This window comes from Cupressus sempervirens, chromosome 3, assembly GCF_028749045.1.
Source record: "Cupressus sempervirens isolate cs-2001-9-10 chromosome 3, ASM2874904v1, whole genome shotgun sequence".
Taxonomy (NCBI): Eukaryota; Viridiplantae; Streptophyta; class Pinopsida; order Cupressales; family Cupressaceae; genus Cupressus; species Cupressus sempervirens.
In genome coordinates this window covers 97,730,348-97,752,591 of record NC_143120.1, presented here as the reverse complement: position 1 = coordinate 97,752,591, position 22,244 = coordinate 97,730,348, and positions in this window count along the sequence as shown.

The following is a 22,244-nucleotide window of genomic DNA, read 5'->3' as shown; positions in this document are numbered from 1 at the left end:
AACTTCCTAAATACATCCAAGACATATTATGTTTTTTGTTGGGGAATTAATTGTGTTTATATTCAACTCATTTTTGACACAATTTTCATTCTTGATTAATATGTAAATATTACACAAATACAAGCATTCTATAATAATATCTCCACCAAATGTTTTGATGATTTTTCAACAATGAAGGGCCAATGGCGAGACAATCAATCATAGCAATGGTTGACCACCACAAATGTACAATACGAAACTAGACTCATACATCTTATAATTATTCCAAATAATTTATATTCATGAAATAAAAACTTCAAAATCACTATAATGAAAACCAAAATAATAAGAGCTATGTGGGAGCAAGAGTCCATGCCTATTGTCATAAGAAAAAGAAGATGAATTACATAAAAATAAATAAATAAATAAATAAATAAATGTGTATATATATATATATATATATATATATATATAAAGAGTATATAAAGATTAAATTTTAAAATTATGTGAGGTAAAAATACATTAACACGTAGTGTTGTATATTACAAAACATGTGTAAATTTGGAACTAAAAAAATGATACAATAAGTTTTTGACTACTCAATCAAGATTTTTATTACAAATTTTACATAGTCTTGCAACAAATTTAATACTCCCCTATTGTCAAACTCTAAGAGTATAAGTATTTCGAGGGAATGGAATATTGGTCTTGATATAACAAAGAAGAAAATCAATTAAATAAAGTCATGAATTGATAAATCTATAATGTTTAATCCACCCCAAATATTCAATACCAAATTCTAAAACATGGAATTAACATATCCATAATTTAAGCAACATCTTTAAAATGTCCACTACAAAAATTTAAAAATTGTTTGTAAATACAATACTCCTAAAAAAAGTAATATCGCTACAAAGTTTAACAAAATTATACACACTTATTGTAGACTTCATAAGTGAGAAATTTATTCCTTGCAAAACATTGTTATCCATAAAAAAAAAGTTAGTAGATTAAAGGTTACCTAGGAAGAGTTAGGGTTTCTATTGGAAGAGCACCTTGGTTGAGTAATTAGCCTATGGAAATTTATTATTGCTTACATTTACCATTATCCATCATCTTCTCTCATTTATTGATAAAGGATTTTTGATCCAAGTGAATGAATACCACATGCGTCTCGACAAATCTACCAAGAATACTCGTCAGTCATCATACAAACAATTTCCACGTCTCTATGTATGGATTCTCACATCGCCTTTGTCTACCCCTTTCAATTCTTCATTGCCCTTTCACATGGGGGAGCACCACCACTATAATCGTTCCTTTGCAACCCCCTCACCAAAATCTTTTTGGCGCTACAAGTTCTATCATTTCATCATTATTTTCTCTTCTCATGCACATTCCCTGTGGGACTTCACTTTTCTTTTGTTGAACTTATCTAAGGGACATGCTAATCTCCATCCAAAATGTACTAAAGATAAAATAAAGTCAAACTTTTTTTTTCTAGATTCACAAAAATGTAGTGATTTTTTTCCAAACTTTTTGTTGTTTCAACTAAAAAATATGCAGATCATGAGATCAAATGCTGAAATTTTCAGAAAAATCCAAGATGTTTTCAATTTTTTGAAAATTGGTTAATTGTACAATTTGGATGGAGGATAATTGCGTCCTTTATCTAATGGGTTCTCTAATGTTTGGACACCTAGTACATTGGAATTAACCAAAGCATTAAGACAAACATCAATTTTTTGGTTGAAAGATACACATTTACTGTTTTGTAGGAAAAATCCAAGTCAAGAACATAGCAGACAAAATTTGACATGATTGATAATGAAACATAAACAACTTTTCTTTTGGCAATCGAACTATTCAAAAGCTACAAATATTGGAAAAAGTAGTTGTAGAGTTGAAAAGAGTCAAGGAGAGTGTAAAGCAAACGTTAGAATACATCATATTCATTTAAGAAACTTACATTCACTTTGTTAGAAGGTGATAAATGATGAGCAATAAAATGATAAGGTTCACTTCCCACTCTAAGTGAAGTCTCCAAATCACTCCTAATATTAGTAGGAATAAACTCATTTGTTGCCATTTCCCCATTCTTTCCTTAGATTCTTGGGTAACGACAAAATTGTTATTAAGTAGTTTTGAAGGGGCAAAATGAAACATAATTTTTACTTATGCTTTCATTCAATTACACCTTAAAATTTTTTCATTGAGCCTCTAATTTTTTTTGGATCATTTATCTTGTCTTATATAAATTAGAATTACAAAATATTGTCTTTGCTGCATATTTTTGATTTTTGTAACTTTTGATAGTGTGCATGAGATGTAGCTAGTACACTATTTATACAATGTAATAAGATAATGTGTCTTTTGTTATATTCCTGAATATGTGCTAGGGTTTCATGCAAATCCCTAGTGTATAGTTACTATGACTATTAATGAAGATCCAGTCTAAAGGAGAGTCCCAAAGCTTACCTATAATATTGGGTCTCCTAGGAGGCCCAAATTTTGTTTGATCACAATGAGAAAAAGAGTGGCATTTGCCATTTTGGAGGCCCAAATTTTGACTGATCACAATGAGAAAAAGAGTGGCATTTGCCATTTTTTTTTTTGTGGGGGGGGGGGGTTTCAAATAACTCTAGTTACCCAAAACAAAGACGTTCTTTTCATTTTTTAATAGAAGTTTTACTCTTTTTTTGGTCAATTTGCAAAATTTAATCCTCTATCCTTGCCTTATACCAACATTTACATATGGTTTGCTCAGATTCTAAATCTCATTGGCCGAGTAGAGGAGATCGCAGGTGAGGATCATTGTGTTGGCACACTGGGAATATATTCCTAACAATACTTATAAAAGACACTATGGAAAATTCTAGAACTTGAAGAACATCTCAGAGATCACTTATTCCTCTATTTTTTATGTCAAAAATCAATTTTGTCCCTAGCCAAATTCTACTAGCCAATCAAAAAATAAGAATTACAGATTGAAAATTAATTAAAAAATAAAATAATTTTTGATCTTTAGAAATTCACTAAGTTTGAGTATAAAAATTATAAAATTATTTGTTACTAGAAAGTAGGAACATTAGTTTCCTTCCTATATATATGCAGAGACGAATAATAAACTTTAAGCCCCATAAACAAAATAGACATCGACTTCCAACTTGAAGGATAGGGTCAGTGAACACAGTTGACTCCAAAATCGATACATATGCCAAAAGAGAGTAGTCTAAAGGGTCCCTCTTCCCATAGAAACCATGAACCAGAAACAATACTTTAGATTTTTTTAAAGCTCCAATAGGATGAAGAAAATGTTTCACTCTGAAACAAGAAAACACAAAAATGTCTTCCTTCCCACTGTAACACTTGGTACACAAACGACGCATGTGGTACTGACCAAGGTAAAAAGAAATGTATTTGCTTTTCCTTCTATGAGGGCTAAATTAAATGTAACATTCCAGGAATATAAAGAGACGGATGACGTCTCCTTTAAGCAGCAATGGAGGATGAGGATACACAATTCGTAGGAACAAACTAGATGAAAATGAGACACAGTCGCTGAACTACTTGGAACACAACTAAATTGTGCTATAGCAACAAAAGTATGAGAGGACAAATGAAGATGATCACTTGTGTCTTGGGAGATCAACTATCGAGTTTCAAAAGGTCTTGAGAGGTTCTTAATAACAAATACAATATTATGGATTTAAGAGGTGATATACATTAAGCCAGCCACGTTTCGTTCCATTAGTGTTATATGGTTGAGATAAAACTATGATGACCAACAATGTTGAATTGGTGATAAAAGAATGAAAGGATATTACAAGAAATGTCCCTTTCTGTAGCCCTTCAAATGCCATAAGTGTTGAGTAAAAAGAAATATAGAAATAAAATGAAATCTAAAACTATGCAAAAATCAACACATGAAAGAATATACACCTGATTTATAGTGGTTCATCTAGAATGTCTGGACTATGCCCACTCTTCAAGCAGGGAAATATATCTATTCATATTATAATTCTTAGTACTACGAGAATGCATCGACATCAAACTAGTTTTACATATCCTTTTTCAACCATTTTCAATGGAAGATGAAAAGTCACAAAAGATGAAGAGATGAAAATGATTAGATTGCACAATTAGAACCACTGCATATTCTTTATTCATAATCGTTACAATCCACTTGAACTCCAAGAAGTGCTACATAGAGATATCCCCTACTTGGAATGCTTATGGCTATGTCGTGACAATGCTGAGAGAATCTCTATAGAATTTGAAATTTTCTCAAGATACAACTTTTGTAAACACATCAGCCAGATTAACCTTTGTATCAATCTTCTCTAATTGTAATCTTCCCTCTTTAAGAGCATGACAAATGAAATGAAATATGGTTTCTATATGCTTTGTGCAACTGTGAACAGCTAAATTTTTAGCCAAATGAATGGCACTCATGCTATTAGAAAATAGAGTGAAGTTGGATTGTTTAAACCCCAACTCTCCAAACAATCATTGTAACCATATCAACTCTTTAGCCCCCTCAGTAAGAAAAGTGCAGTCAACCTCTGTAGAGGAAAGAACAACAATTTATTTCTTACAATAAGTGAAGTGAATTTCTGCCCCAAAAAAAGTAAATACATAACCTATAGTAGATCTCCTTTTGTCTAAATTCTAGCCATATTATAATCAACATAACAAAAAATATGAGTCTTACTATTAAAACATAGAACATGAAAGAAAGTACCTCTCAAATACCAAAGAATCCTTTGGACTTCTTGCCAATGATTTTTTCTTGGATTACTCATAAAACCACTCACAACTCTCACTATGTCAGCAATATCCGGAGGTGTGCTCACCATTGTATACATACAACTCCCAACTGCTGAAGAATAATGAACACCATCCATCTCATGTTTTTCTTCTAGAGTGGAAGGACACATCTTAGAAGACAAACAAAAATGATTAGCTAATGGAGTAGCAAGTGATTTTGCATTTGACATTTTGAACTTCTCTAACACTTTTAAGATATATTTTTCTTGAGATATTTTGATTTCTTGTCTTAGTCTATTTTTGATTATATCCATCCCAAGAATCCTATTCATTGCCTCTAAATATTTCATGGGAAAAAAATAGCCATAAGTGTTTTCAGCTCATGGACAACTCACATACTCTTCCCAGTAGCCAACATGTCATCAACATAAAGTAGCAAAATCACAAACTCACTAGTATGAATCCTCTTGTAGTAAAAACATGAACTTGATTTGTAGTGAGAGAAACCTTGATGTGTCATGAAATCATCAATCATCAAATAGCATTGGTGTCGAGCTTTCTTCATCCCATACAAACTCCTCTTCAATCTACAACATAAATGCTCCTGTCTCTATTTAATGAATCCCTCTGACTACTCCATGTATAACCCCTCTTCAATATCCCCATGTAGAAACACTATTTTCACATCAAGTTGCTTGAGTTCAAGATCCCAAGCTGCTATGCCCAAAACCAAAGGAATGGTTTACATTTTTACCATTGGAGAGAAAATCTAATAAAAATATGTTAGTGAACAGATTTTTCTTTTACAAAATACCCTTAAGCTGACTCTTGAATGCCCAAATCAAGAAGATAATTATCTATGACTAATAGTTAGATTGCTTTGCAATTGAAGTTCATAATTGTCCTCTAAATTGTCTTGGGTACAACTCCCCGTGCAAGATTTGTAAAGCACACATTAAGCTATAATCAACTGTTCTTTTAACCCGAAAGTGCAAAAGGCAAACAAATGTCTATCCATAAACATGGGATAGGCGCAAAAAGCTAAACAACTAAAAAAAAATGACAAAAAATTGGTACAAAGACCATTCATCCAATCATTATGTTACAAAAGAAATGCGTTAAGGAAGACATATCATTCTTTCCAAGTCTATGAATGGTCAAGAATCACATGCTGAATGATAAACATATACACAGATGGATAAGGCAGAGTTATATCCATAGAAAACCAAAACAATCAAAAGATTAAGATTGATCAAGAGTTTAACATCCAAATTCAAAGTTTTGTATATTAAAATCTCTTCTTCTAGAAAACATAAACAAAAGATAACATAAATCCCATCATCTCTACCTCTAAATTACAAATCAAAAGAAAGCTAAACATCTCTCCTCCTGTAGTTATAGTAGAAATCAAATACAAAAGCCTCCCTTTTATAGCATATAGTCTTCAGTCAAGAGATCAGATCTGGAACCCCCTATTTTTGGAATGCACATTTATCACTATTGTTTTGCAATGATCTTTAGCAGTTATAATAATTAATCCTTGGGAATGTGTTTATCCATATCTTCCTTCCCCAATATCTCTCTTTTTGGAGATCTTATCATAATGTTGTTGGAAAAATATTTTACAAGTGTTATGAATACAACATTACAATAAATATAAATATTAATAGTGTCTTGAATGAGACTATATTTCTATATATTCAATGACTGTAATGTTTCTCCTTTTCACATAGTTGATAGCATTTCAAATATTTTAGCCACGATTCTCGGAATGTGTTTATCCATATCTTCCTTCTTGGATATCTCTCTTTTTGGAGATCTTATCATAATGTTGTTGGAAAAATATTTTACTAAGTGTTATGAATACAACATTACAATAACTATAAATATTAAAAGTGTCTCGAATGAGACTATATTTCTATATATTCAATGACTATAATGTTTCTCCTTTTCACATAGTTGATAGCATTTCAAATATTTTAGCCACGATTCTCATTTAATTCCAAGCTATCAAACATATATATTTTTGGTTGAGTTTGGGACCCGCCTATGTTTCTCCAAATTGGGTATTCCTTATAGAATTTCCACATCCCCTCTAATATAGTTGAATAATTACAATTTCAACTTTTTATGATACGTTGGTCATTGTAGGGTCTACATTCCCATTGTAGAATTGATGGATTATGTCAAATGGTTGATGTATATATCCCCTATGTATCAAGATTTTGCACATATATTTGTTTTAAGCAATGAACCCAATCTTCTTTTCTAAGCCTTTTTTCTGACATTTCACTCCTAACTTTCATAGCTTGAGCTATAGTATAATTCAACATAGGAATTCTGACCATTAGACTTTGGAGGTTCTACTAACTTATAGGAGAAACTCTCAAAATTTAGTGGATTCATGATGATTATTAATCATGTGTGCATGGGGGTGGTCTTTTTTCTCTAACTATAATTCGCCTTTGTCTTCATGCCCCATGCCATCTCTCAAAGACCTGAGCTCATACACTTGGCTTTTAAGCACCATGTTCAATCTTTACCATGTTTCGATGTCTTCTATTGAGAGGAAAATCAAAATGTCTCCTTCACCTTCGGTGATATCATTACTAGCTAAAGTCGGGCTTCAATTCTCATAATGACAAGAAGCATGATGTGTGGGGGAATACCAAAAATCCTTTTTCTTTCTTGACTAATATTTTCTATTACTTGATGAGTTCTATGCTCATTGCTATTGCTAGGCTTGATCATACATGACCTACGATCTGTCCCTAGGTCTATACACTTTCATTGTTACATGCATATTTCTAAATGTCTCCCATCATCATGGCTCTTTGGGTCCATCATATAGAGATAAAATATTGTGCATCACCATCCTAAATTGATATTACATGCCCATTGGTTGGGTGTGTTAGACGCATCTCATTACTGATTCGAGAGGAATGATGGTTGAGTTGTTTTCTTTACCTATGCTTCCATCCAAATATGAAATGTCTTATTAAGAAGGAATTTAGTCAGACAATTTGGTGTTAAGCATTGAAATTAAAGAACCCTTGTCAAAATAGAAAAGTTAAATTTTTATGTTGCAATTGCATTTTCCTATTAGTGACATTCTTCTTATCATCTTTAGAGGGGAATCTTGTTGAAAATTTTCAGTTGCCCATTGAGCCAAACGCCCACTTACCCATCAGAGGAATTAAACTTGGTAGGTGAATTCAAATTTGAAAAGAGAGGGAAAGTTTTTGAGACATGAAAAAAGGGAAGAATGTTCATTCATTCCATATGGGTGCAGAGATCAATTGAAGAGAGCAGAAGGAAGGTTTAGGAAATCAGGAAGAAGATCAAATGTTGTAGCAACACAGATCTTGATCTCTTTGTTCTCTGTGTGTTCATTTTATTTGTCCTATAAAGTAGTGATTGCTCCAGGCATTATTGCATGCAACCATCTTGTGCTGTAAGTTTATATTACAAAGAGAAGTTGTAGGTTAAAGTATTTTGATTCTGGTTGAAGCTCTATCCTCCTAGATTTTTAATGGTTGAATCAAAATTTTAATAGAGAGCAAGCAAGCAGGAATATTAGTCAATCTCCAGTTGTTTGGCTTATTTTCATCTCCTTTCTATCTATTCCACATTGTGTTTAGTATTTGCACAAAATAGAGTTACAAGTCTTTGTTCTTATCTTTGAGTTTTAATTTTGAAAGAAACCAGACTATAGGTCAGTCACCAAGTAACTCGGTATCCCTATTAACCAAGTTATCTTCTCTAACTTGGTTCTAATGCTAACTGAGTTCTTCCCATGTTTAGGTCTTAGTGTTGATTGAGCTCACTCAATCACTATATTATCTAAGCTCACTTGATCCTCTCCCTAACCGAGTTGACTAAGCTCACTTAGTTTCTGTGTCAAGCAAGTTCACTCATCATAGTTTTGTTTGAGTTTTTTTTCCAAGCTCTTTCCTTTGGAGACTAAGTCACTTAGGTCCCATTGTTGTCAAGCAACTCGACATTGCTTGTCACTCGGCTACATAAGGTGCCGAGAAACTCAACGCTCACTGTGTGATTTGACTCCCAAGTAAATTTTTGTGAAGTTCTCACATGGTATCAGAGCTTTAGGCCCCACATCCTCATGAGTTTGGGCATTTATTTTTTTGGGTATTTGACATGGCAAGAGATGCAGGAAAGACATGGCAGCAACCATTGTCCTTTAATCAATAGAATTGTGACACTTAGGCAAAGAAAATGAGAACCATTATGGTTGTAAATGATTTGTGGGAGGCTGCAATGAATGGGTTTAATGATATAACTGACCCAATATAATATGCTTCCCTCACCAACAGTCAAAAGACTCAGCTGAAGGAGTAAAGAAGAAGGGGTGCAAAAGCCCTAAGCCTGATTGAGGCACCAATGATAGAGACTATTTTTCATAAGATAGCAATAGCTATTAAAAGGAAACATGGGATATTCTTGAGATAAACTTCAAACGAAATGATAAAGTCTGAGTAGTGAAGCTATAGATGATTAGGAGGGAGTTTGAGAACCTTCAAATGAAGGATAATGAACCTATTATAGATTTCAGCTCAAGAATGTCTACTTTGATAAACCAACTCAAATCAACTGGAGAAGAGTATGAAGAGAAAAGAATATGAGAGAAGATATTGAGGATTTTACCTAAAAAATATGGCAGTCTTGTGATGATCAATGATGAAGAAAGGACCTCACCACATTGACAATGAATGAGTTGATGGGAACTCTTCAAACCCATGAGCACCAAATTAACAAGTAAAGTAAAACTTCCCAATAGAAAGCTTTCAAAGCTCAAGAAAATACAAGAGGAAGGAGGAAATGAAGATAAGAAGTAGAACTCATGGAAGAAATGGTCAGAGGAATGCTGGAGGAGAAAGCTTAGGAAAAGCAAGCAATTGAGAGGGAGCAAATAGCTCTCAAAACAACTCTAGAGGAGATAAGAAGAACTACAACTCCAATAAGACAAATATGGAATGCTATTACTGTCATAAATGCATTATGCAAGTGAATGATGGAAGAAGCAAGGTGATCAGTCAAGATAGAATGCATATGCGGCTAATGTGAATATGGGAAATGAAAACAATCCCATAGCCTTCATCATGTGTAACATTTCTGAAGAAGGCATCCCCAAGGTATGATACTTGGACAATGGTTGTAACAACCACATGAGTGACAATGCAAGTTTATTTTATTTCATTGATAGAAATTTCAAGTCTGAAATTAAAATGGGAAACAATGGAACCATTCCCATTGTGGGAAAATGATCTATTATGGTCTGCACCAAGCAAGGTGAGAAGAAGGAGATAAAAATATTTATATTTCCCTGGATATGAAGCACAATTTGATGAGTGTTCGACAACTCATTCAAAATAGTTACAAGGTGTTGATGAAAAATGACAAGTGTGTCACTCATGAAAATGATGGGAGTAAGAAGATACTTGTAGTAGTTCAAATGACAAAGAACTAGATGTTCCCCTTGAAGATAGAGACACGTTTCTCTTCTCAAGTCATTATTACACTTCCCAAGGATACATTTACATTAGTACATTAGTATTCAGCTCTTAGGAGCATGATTGAAGACCCCTCCAAGCTATGGCATCTTGTATGGACATCTTGCCTTTGTTGATTTAAATTTATTGTCCAAGAAAAGAATGGTAGATTGTTTGCCAAACCTTGTAGATTCTTGTGACAAGTGTGAGACTTGTATTTTGGGTAAGCAACATAGGCCCTAATGCAAACAACTTCTAATTTAGTAAGCCCTATGCAAACAACTTCTATTTAGGGGATTACTTATTTTATGACATTCATAGATGATTTCAGTCGTAGGACATGGGTGCATTTTTTGAAAAGAAAATATGAAGCATTTGATAATTTTGTTAAATTTAAAGCTTTGGTTGAAAAATAACATGGATATTATGTCAAGGTCCTTAGGTCGGATAAAGGAGGGGAGTATACGTCCAATTTGTTTGTAAATTCTTGCAAGAAGAATGGGATCAAGAAGGATGTTACAACTAGTTATACTCCATAGAAAAATGGCGTGACCAAGAGGAAGAATAGGACCATTATTGTAATGGCAAGAAGCATAATGAAAGTAAATGGACTTCCAGCTAAATATTGGGAATAGGCTATAGAAACAACAATATACCTGATAAATAGGTGTCCTAGAATGGCATTCCATGACAAGATTTCTCTTGAGGCATGGTCAAGATATATATAGATAGTTGAGCACTTAAGAGTGTTTGGATGTGTATCATATGCACATGTGCCAAAGGAAAAAGTTGGATAAAAAAGGTGTAAAGTGCATCTTCACAGGTTATAGCTTGGAATCAAAGGCTTATAAGTTGTATGATACAATCACCAAGAAGATCATTATTTCAAGAGATGTGAAGTTTCTTGAAAATCAATCATGGGATGGCTTGGTGGATGAATCTTCAAGCACTTCAAGTTAAGTCATGAATATTGAGGAAGAAGATGAAATTGGTGATCAACAAAATGGAGAAGCAACAGATATACATGACTCTAGAAAAAGGAAAAAAGGCAAGCAACCTCAAACATGTAGAGTTTTAGCTCCTAGCAGCTCAAGGCAGCTCCAAGTTGGTATGCATAATAGTAGCAATAGAAATACTAAAAATTTAGATCCCACTCTCGCCTCTCTATTGCCAAGAAAGACTAAGAGTCTAAGGGAGATATATCAAAAAGAAAGTTATGATGAAGATTATGACGAAAGTGTTAATTTTGTATTATTTTCTCATAGTGAGCCAATCTATTTTGAAGAAGCTATGAAAGAGGAGAAGTGGTGTAATGCTATGGATGAGGAAATGAATTCTATTGATAGAAATGAAACATGGGAATTAATTGATTTGCTTCCCAAGAAACAAGTAATTGGAGTTTAATGGGTTTACAAGACCAAGTACAATGCTGAAGAAAAAATAGGTAGGCATAAGGCACAACTAGTGGTCAAGGGGTACAAGTAGTAGTATGAAAAAGATTATGATGAGACATATGCCCCAGTTGCAAGAATGGAAATTGCACTTTCTGTCATAGCAATTGCAGCCTAACACAAATGGAAGGTATACCAAGTGGTTGCGAAGTTTGCCTTCTTAATTGGTATATTGAAAGAAGAGGTATATGTGGAGCGACCACTTGGTTATGAAGTTACAAGTAAGGAACACAAGGTGTATAGGTTGAAGAGAGCTCTTCATGGGCTCAAGCAAGCTCCATGGGAATTATATAGTGGGATTGACTCATATTTGATGAGAAATGACTTTAGCAAAAGAGATGGTGAGCCCACTCTTTACATCAAGTTAGAAAATGGTAAGGTTTTGATTGTTGTCTTATATGTAGATGACTTAATCTTCACCAGAAATGATAATTTCCTAATTGGTGAGTTCAAAGAGGCCATGAAGAATAAATTTGAGATGATAAACCTAGGTCTCTTGAAGTATTTTCTAGGCATATAAGTAAAACAAATTCATGATGGCATTTTCATCTCTCAAGTAAAATATACAAATTAGATGTTGGAGAGATTCAAAATGTAGAATAATAAGGCAACCCCAACACCAACAATAGTAGGTCCAAATTTGAACAAGGAAGATTTCAACAAAAGTGTGAATCCAACAATATACAAGAGTATGGTTGGAAGCTTGATGTATTTGATATCAAATCAGCCTAACATGATGCATGTAGTAAGTTTGATTTCTAGATTTATGGAAACACCAAAGGATTCTTATTGGCAGGTGGGAAAGAGGATCCTAAGGTATGTGAATGGTACTAAGGGATTTGAGATTTTGTACACTATTGGTAATGATTTTAAGTTGGTTGGGTACACTGATAGTGATTGGGTTGGAAGCCTAGATGATAGGAAGAACACTTCGTGCAATTTTATGGGCATCCAAGGAGAAACCTATTATTGCTCAATCTACAGTAGAGGCTGAATATAAAAAAATGAATGCAACAACATGCCAAACTATTTGGCTAAGGAGAACCTTGATAGATTTGAATGAAAATCAAGAGGATGGAACCAATATATTTTGTGACAATATTTCCTCAATTGCATTGTCAAATAATCTAATCTTCCATGGGAGAAGTAAGCATATTGAGATCAAATATCACTTCATTAGAAAGATAGTGGAGAATGAAGAAATCAAGATGGAATTTTGCAAGTTTGAGCAATAGCTAACAAACACATTCACTAAGCCATTGGGCATAGAAACTTCTATGTGCCTAAGAAAGTCTTTTGGATGGATTAGGAATGATCCTTACTTGTTGGCCCAAGACAAAGGGGGAATGTTGAAAATTGTCGATTGCCCCTTGAACCAAACACCCACCTACCTTTCAGATGCATTAAACTCAGTAGGTGAGTTCAAATTCAAAAAGAGAGGGAAATTTTTTGAGAAATGACAAAAGGGAAGAATGTTCATTCATTCCACATGGGTACAAAGATAAGTTGAAGAGAGTAGAGCTTTTAGAGAGTAGAAGGAAGGTTCAAGAAATCAAGAAGAAGATTAGAGGTTACAACAGCATAGGTCTTTATCTCTTTATTCTCTGTGTGTTCATTTTGTTTGTCCCATGAAGTAGTGATTGCTTCAAGCATTATTGCATGCAACCATCTTGTGTTGTAAGTTTATATTACATATAGAAGTTGTAGGTTAAATTATATTGCTTTTGGTTGAAGCCATATGCTCCTAGATTTATAATGGTTAAATTAGTTTTTGAATAGAAAGCAAGAAAGAAGGCATATTAGTTGATCTCGAGTTAATTGGCTTATTGTTTTCTCCTTTCTACCGATTCCACATTGTGTTTAGTATTTGTGCAAAACAAAGTTGTAAGTCTATATTCTTATCTCCTTATTTTAATGGTGGAAGAAACTAGATTGTAGGTCAGTCACCAAGTAACTTAGTATCCTTATTAACCAAGTTCATTGCTCTAACTTGATTCTAGTGCTGACCGAGTTCTTCCCATGTTTACCAAACCATTTGGTCTTAGTTTTGATTGAGTGCACTTGGTCACAATATTATCTAAGCTCACTCAGTCCCCTCCCTAATTGAGCTGACTGAGATGTCTTGGTTCCTATGTCAACCTAGTTCACTTGGCATAGTTATGCTTGAGTTTTTTTGTCAAGCTCTTTCCTTTGGGGATTGAATCATTTAGGTCCCATTGCTGCCGAGTAACTTGGCATTTCCTGTCACTCGGCTACTTAAGGTGTCAAGCAACTCGACACTCAGTGTGTCATTTGACTACCAAGTAAATTTTTGTGAAGTTCTCACAAATCTTCCATGTTTGGTAGTTGCCAATACTCTTATGAATTACTTTACACATATTCATGCACATACAATGAATATCCATAAAGGGGATCACCATTCCATCAAGTTCCTTGCATGTCCTTTCCTTTGAGCCATTCACTTACTTTTAACACCACATAGCCAAATTGAGGAAGGGATTCATTTTGAGATATACAGGCCTAAATTTTATTGTGTTTCTCTATTTATAGTATCCATCCATTAGAAAGTTTGGTCATACCATGGTGACCAAGTTCATCTCATGTTTTGAAGAATAGGCTTTGATAAAACTTGGAAATTTCATCAAAATGATTTATTCGACATGGATTTGTTGTCACCTAGGCTCTATTTATCATGAAATTGATCTATAATATGACCCAAGTACTAATTGATTGAAATGTGCATAAAGAGAAAAATGGGGCCGAATGTATTGAATTTGATCTCTTAGGTTTTTAACAATTATCTTTAGTCTCTAATAAATTTTGGTGCTGGAGCACCTAGGGTAAGGTAAAGCCCTAATCCAAAATTTGGTTTTTTGATGGTCTAACCAACCATTGGGGTAATAAGCATTAATTATAAACTCCCAAGTTGAGTCTAGGTCATTTGAATAGGTAGGATGTGGAATGGGAGGCAAATCTTGTCAATTAGGTTCTGATAGGCAAGATTGCACAAAATTTTCTCTAGGTGGAAAAATGTGGTAAAATGATTCAAGAAAGGGTAAGGACTATTTTGGAAGGGTCCTTAGGTGAGGTTTAGGAGAAAACTGGCCATGTTTGGAGGCTTAATGAGAAAAATTGCAAAAGTTGTCAAAAAGTTGCATTGACAACTTTTTAATTTTGCAAAATCGCTTCCCAACTTTTTATGTAGTATTGGAAAATAAAATGAATTGGGTAGTTATGGTTTGAAATGAAGACCAAAATGGAGCATTTCTATTTAAGAATTTTCCAACTCATTTCCTAGGGTTGGACAATTGGGTGTATGGACACCTGTAACAAAGCAATAATGTGAACTGAAACATGGTTTTTTAAGGTTGAATAAAGTGTTTGGATTGAATGAAATACTATTTTTGATGAAATAGAAACTAGTGATCATGTTTTGAATTTGTGGGATTTTTTTATTTTATTTCAAGTAAGCATTTAATATGGTTTACAAAATTGTTTTGGTTTAGAAATCTTGTTGTCCAGTTTTGCACTGCAAGAAAGAAAGTGGCTATGGCTTGAGTCTCCTTGGTCAAAACACCATGGCTCTTGGAAAACAAGAAAGATCCTTTGTATATAGTGTAAATATGGTTTTTGGAGTTTTTGGGAGGCCAAATGTTATTTTTTCAAGTGAGCCCTAGGAAAGTAAGAAAGCTTGGCAAGGTGCAAGGAAATGCGTGTAATGGAGTTTTGTGGTGAACAAAAGATTGGCATGGGTCAATCTTGAGTTGGAAATATAGGAGTAGTGAATGAAGGGATCAAAACTCAAAGGAGGAGGTTGGAGATGGAGTTTGATGCCTCTGGTGAAGAAAACACAAACATTTCATTTGAAACCCTTAAAAGGAGGATTTTCTGAAGCCATACTGTACAGTCAATCCTAGAGCCCAAAACTTGAAAAATATTAAAGGTTAGGTCATAGGGAAAAAAATCCTGAATACACCAATGGGCCTTATTAAGGGTTTTTGTGAGTTATTGCACTTTCCTTGTTTCAAGGAGGGCTAGTAGGGGCTCTTACGACTACAAGGACTAAGTAGGCAAGTTGGTGATTTGTGAGTGGGAAACTTAAAAGAATCATGTAGAATGATGGGAAATGGGCCAGGAACCTCATTAGAAAGGTTCAACCTTGATTTTGGGCCACTTGGTACATATAGTGAAATTGTGTCATTCTAGGCCAAAGGATGCATATTTGGTGAATTGGGGGAATAGTATTGAAACTTGAATTATTGGGAGAGTTTCTTGGAGACAGGGAATTTTAGAGGGATCCTCTAGGGTAGGGTTAGGAGAGAAAACCCTATAGTGGGCTAGGAGTAGCCTGGAAAGAGTAAGAAAGCTCTTAGTTAAAGAAGCTCCCCACCAAAGTGGTATCAAAGCCATAAGATTAGGCTTGTGGTGGTATGATGTATTCTATTGAGTCAAGTGGGTCCTCAAAGATGGTTACCATTGTAGAGTTGGAAAAGGAGGTATATGAGAAAAAGAAGCTCCTAGAAGAGAAGACTAAGGTTCTTGATGAAGCCCTAGAAGACGTGAAAGATAAATTGAAAGAGATAGAGGATGAAACCTAGGCTAAGGAAGAGCAAGACTTTGGAAAGCATAAAGAAAAGGTGAGTTTGGAGGATGAGATACCTAAACTAGATCCTTCACTTGGTGAATAGGGACCATTCCTCAAAGCCCTCAAGGCATTTGGGGGAAAGAACTTAGAGAATGTTTCCCTATTCCATGGCAAGTTGGATGTAGAGGTAGTCCTCGAATGGCTTGAGAGAATTGAGAACTAATTTGAGTGTAAAGGGACAATAGAGGCCCAAAAGGTGAGGTTTACAAGATCTAGGTTGAAATGTCAAGCTTTGACATGGTGGAAGTTTGTGCAAGAGGAAAGTGAGAGTGAAGGGAAGAAACCTATAGCGAATTGGAAGGCTATGGTGGCAAAGATAAAAGAAACCTACATGCCAAAATACTATGAGATTAAAATTCATAAGAAGAGGTAGAATCCCAGGTAGAAGGATCTTAATGTGGCTACCTATACTGATGAATTTCATAAATTGGCCTTAAGGACAAGGGTACAAGAAACATAGAGCATCAAGGTGGCTAGATACCTAAATGGCCTAAAATGGTATATCCAAGATGAGTTGATCTTGTTTAGCCTCACCACTCCATAAATTTGTTTTCAAATGGATAGGAAGGTGCAAGAGAAACTGAGGAAGAAAGGGGAATCAAGTTCCAAGAATAGGAACAGAGGTAAAGACTTTAGAGGTGGCTCAAGAGGAGGTTTTAGTGGCAAGAATAATGAATAGAGGAGCTATGGAGACTCTAAGTGGACTGAGTAGGCAAGTGAGACCATTTAGAGGGGAGGCCCTAGTAGAGGAAGAGGATCCAACAATGATGGTAGAGGTAGATATGGAAACATCAATAGAGGTTCACACTTTAGTAACATGAAGTGTTATAACTATGGCAAGATAGGGCACCCTAATTATAGATGTCCAAAGAAAGCATCAACTTCCTATGGAGAGAATAAAATCACATACATCCAAGAAGAAGACAATTAGAAGGTAGGAGAAGTGGACCTTGATGTTGAGAAAGAGGAGAGCCTCATGTTGAGGATAGTATTGGTTAAGGATCTAGTCAAAGATAAGCCAAATTAGAGAAGAGCATTGTTTAGAACAACATGCAAAATACTAGGCAAGCTATGCAAACTAATTATAAACCCAAGGTCTACTGATAATGTCTTGTTAGAGGAGGTAGGTACAAAAGCTTGGGTTGACCAAGATTCCACATGTGTGTCCTTATAGGGTGACTTGGTTGAATAAGGGGAATAATATCCTAGTAAATGAACAAGTGTGGGTAGACATCACCCTTGGAAAGTATCAAGACAAGATATTGTGTGATGTACTTCCCATGGATGCTTGTCACTTGTTGTTGGTAATAACTTGGTAGTATGACAGGGAGGCGGTGCATTATGGGAAGGAGAACAAGTATTTCTTCAAGAAGATGGAGTCACTAATAGGATGTAGTCTATAGTGGAAGAAGACAAGGTGGAAAATACTACTGCTAAAACATTTCTTATGAGTGGGAAAGAGTTTCTCAAGGAATTGAAGGAGGGTGAAGGAGTAGGATATGTCATTATGTTAAAACCTAAGGAGGAGCAGTCATCTTCATCCACACCTCTTCTTGTAGAAGTTCAAGAGTTGTTGGATCAGTTCAAAGATATCATTTGTGATGAAGCACCACCAATCCTACCACCTAAGAAGGCCATAAGTCATCAAATTGACTTCATACAAAGAGCATCACTTTTGAACAATGTTGCATACATGATGCCTCCAAAGAAGAACAAGGAGATTGCAAGGCAAGTTCAAAAGTTGCTTGATCAGGGGTTGATTAGGAAGACCATCAGTCCATGTGATGTACCATTGGACTTAGCACCCAAAAAGGGAGGTAAGTAGAGAATGTGTACTAATTCTATAGTAATTAATAGAATCACAATCACGTATAAATTTCCTATTCCTAGGATAAAGGATTTAATGAATTGTCTAGGTGGAGCTAGGTACTTCTCCAAAATTGATCTTAAAAGTGGATACTATCAGATTAGGATGAAAGAAGAGGATGAATGGAATTCTGCATTTAAGACTACTTAGGGTCTCTATGAGTGGTTGGTAATGCCATTTGGCCTTACCAATACACCAAGTACATTCATGAGAGTCATGAATGTGGTCTTGAAAGACTACATAGGGGTATTTGTTGTTGTATACTTAGATGACATCCTCATCTTTAGTAAGACCAAGGAGGAACATATGAAAAACCTAGAATTGGTCTTGAGGAAGCTCCAAGAGGAGAAATTGATAGTAAAAGAGGGAGTTCATGAAACTGGAATGGATGTACTTGGGGTTTGTAGTATCCCAAGGAAGTCTTAAGATGGAGAAGAACAAGGTGGAATTTTTTTTGAGTTGGCCTACCCCTAGATTTGCTATTGAGACTAGGAGTTTTCATGGAATGGCACAATTTCATAGGAATTTTTAAAGAAGGTTTAGTGAAATTTGTGCACCTATGATGGATACCATTAAAAGGGGCATGGAAAATAAATTCATGTGAACAAAGCCTATAGATCAAAGTTTTGAGAGATTGAAGAAAGACTTAGCAACCTAACCTATCTTGGTTCTACCTAGTTTTGAGAAACCATTTATGGTGGAGTGTGTTGCTAGCAACATAGTAGTTAAGGTAGTTTTGAGCCAGGAGGGAAAACTAGTAGCATTTTTTAGTAAAAGGCTTAATGAAGCCAAGACAAGATACTCAACATATGAACTAAAGCTCTATGAACTTGTCCAAGCCCTTAAGAAGTGAAGTCACTACTTGTTACCTAAGGATTTTGTTTTCTTCATAGATAACCAAGCCTCGAGTTTCATTAACTCACAAGAGAAGCTAAGTCTAAGACATATCAAATGGATGGAGTTCTTGTAGTCTAACACTTTCACAACCAAACATAAGAAGGGGACAAGAAATAAGGTGGTGGATGCCTTGATTAGGAGGTTTTTGATAGTGCATGAAGTCAAGTTGTAGAGAATTGGCTTGGATGGATTCAAAGATCTATATGAGGACACTAATTTCTTAGAGGCTTACAAGATATGTATTGATTTTGTGAGTCATTTCCATAGTGATTTTTCTGAATACACCTTGCAAAATGGACTACTATTCAAAGGTCAATAGTTGTGCATCCCAAGAGGATCCATGAGGGAAAATATCATACAAGGGAAGCACAATGGGAGCATGAGTGGGCACTTTGGTTTGAACAAGGCATTAGACCTTTTGGAAAGGTTCTATTATTGGCTCAAAATGCAAAGAGATGTTAAGAGCTATGTGGAAATTCTATTATTGGCTCAACATGTGTCAGAGGGAAAATGGAAATTCATCAAATGCAGGGATCTACCAACCTCTCCCCATTCCAAATAGGCCTTGGGAATGCATCAACATGAACTTTATAGTGGGCTTACCAAGGACTAGGATAGGGATGGATAGTGTATTTCTGGTAGTAGATAGGTTTAAAAAAGATGAGCCACTTCATACCATGCAAGACAACACATGATGTCAGTAGTGTTTCCAACCTATTCTTTAGAGAAGTGGTTGGTTTACATGGCTTGCCAAGGAGCATAGTGGCTGATAGGGATGTCAAATTCATGTGGCACTTTTGGAAGACCCTATGGAAGAGGTTTGGAACAAACCTAGCATATGGATCTACCTACCATTCTCAAACTAATGGTTAGACAGAGATGATCAATAGGGTATTGGGAAACCTCTTAAGGTGTCTTAGAAGAGATTATGGACAAATTTGGGAGCAAGTCATTCCCCAAGCTGAATTTTAATACAATGATAGCAAGAATAGGACAACAAGGTTAAGTCCTTTCCAAGTAGTGTATGGCACTCACCCAAGATGCATAATGGAGTTAAGGGACCTACCTTCACATGACAATATTAGTGGGCAAGCTAACGAATTTGTTTAATCAATGAAGGAGGTGCATGATCAAGTGAAGACAACTTTGATGGAGACAAATTAGAAATTGAAGGAGAAGAAGGATGGGGGGAGAAGAGAGTTGCAATTTCAAGTGGGAGACTTGGTGATGGTATATCAAAACAAGGCCAGGTTACAAAAAGGAATCCCTATCAAGTTGTAGATGAGGAGGGTTGGGCCATGCAAAATCTTGGAGAAGTATGGACCTAATGCCTACACGATAGATCTACTAAAGGACATCTCTCTCTCTCTCTCTCTCTCTCTCCAATTTTCAATGTTAAAGACCTAGTACCGTATAAAGGTCCTAATATGGGTGACATAGAGTATCAAGAAGAGTTGAACAAGGATGTACCAAACTTGAAGGTACCTAAAAAGAAGCAACCATAGGTTGAACAAATTATGGATTCTAGGGTGAAGAAGAGCACAAGAAACAAAGTCTACAAGGAAAATATAGTGAAATGGATGGACTTACCTAAGGCTAAGGCAACTTGGGTTGATGAGAGTGATTTCAATAAGCTTGGCATCAACAAGGATCTCTGATCTCCAATAGTACCTTAGGCTTCTTCTTGTAGGGGGAGAATGGTGCATGAGCAGCTAGGGTAAGTAAAGCCCTAATCAAAAATTTGGTTTTTCGACATTCTAACCAAACATTGGGGTAATAAGAAATAGTTATAAAGTCCCAATATTCTTCTAGGTGGTTTGAATAGGTAGGATGTGGAATGGGAGGCAAATCTTGTCAATTAGGTTCTGATAGGCAAGATTGCACAAAAGTTGCTCTAGGTGGATAAATGTGGTAAAATACTTCAAGAAGGGGTAAGGAGTGTGTTAGAAGGGTCATTATGTGTAATAAGGTCATTTTAGGAGGTTTAGGAGAAAAATAGAAAGTTTAGAGTCTAATGAGAAAAATTGCAAAAGTTGTCAAAAAGTTGCATTGACAACTTTTCAATTTTGCAAATTGCTTGACAACTTTTTATGCAGTTTTAGAAAAGAAAATGAATTGGGTAGTTATGGCTCAAACTGAAGGCTAGAATGGATCATGAAGTCTATTTAAGACTTTTTCAACTCATTTCCAAGTCTTGTACAATTGGGTGTATAGATAACATTGTAACAGATCAATACTATGAACTCGAACATGGTTTTTGGAGGTTGAATAAAATGTTTGGATTGAATGAACTACTTTTTTTGATGGAATGGAACCTTATGATCATTTTTTGAATTTGTGCACATTTGTTTTGATTTCAAGTAAGCATTTGATTTCAAGAAAACATTTAGTTATGGTTCGAACTAAAGGCTAGAATGGATCATGAAGTCTATTTAAGACTCTTCTAACTCATTTCCAAGCCTTGGACATTTGGGTGCACAAACAATACCTGTAATAGAGCAATACTGTGAACTAGAACATGGTTTTTGGAGGTTGAATAAAGTTTTTGGATTGGATGAACTATTATTTTTGATGGAATGGAACCTTGTGATAATGTTTTGAATCTGTGTGCATTTGTTTTGATTTCAAGTAAGCATTTGATAGGGTTTAAAAAATTGTTTTGGTTTAGGAATCATGTTGTCTAGTTTTGTAGTGCAAGTAGGAAAGTGGCTATGGCTTGAGTCTCCTTGATTAAAACCCCATGGTTCTTGGAGAGAAAAAAAATAGCCTTTTTATATAGTGTAAATATGGTTTTTGGAGTTTGTGGGAGGCCAAATGCTATTATTACAAGCGATCCTAGGCAAGCAAGCAAGCTTGGCAAGGTGCAAGGAAATTCTTGTAATGGAGTTTTGTGGTGAAAAAAAGATTGGCATGGTTCAATATGAGTTGGAAATGTAGGAGAAGTGAATGAAGAGATAAAAAATCAAAGGAGGAGGTTGGAAATGGAGTTTGATGCTTGCAGTGAAGAAAACATAAACATTGCCTTTGAAACCCTTAAAAAGAGGCATTTCTAAAGTCATATTGTACAATCAATCCTGGAGCCCAAGACCTAAAAAATATTCAAGGTTAGGTCATAGGGAAAAAAA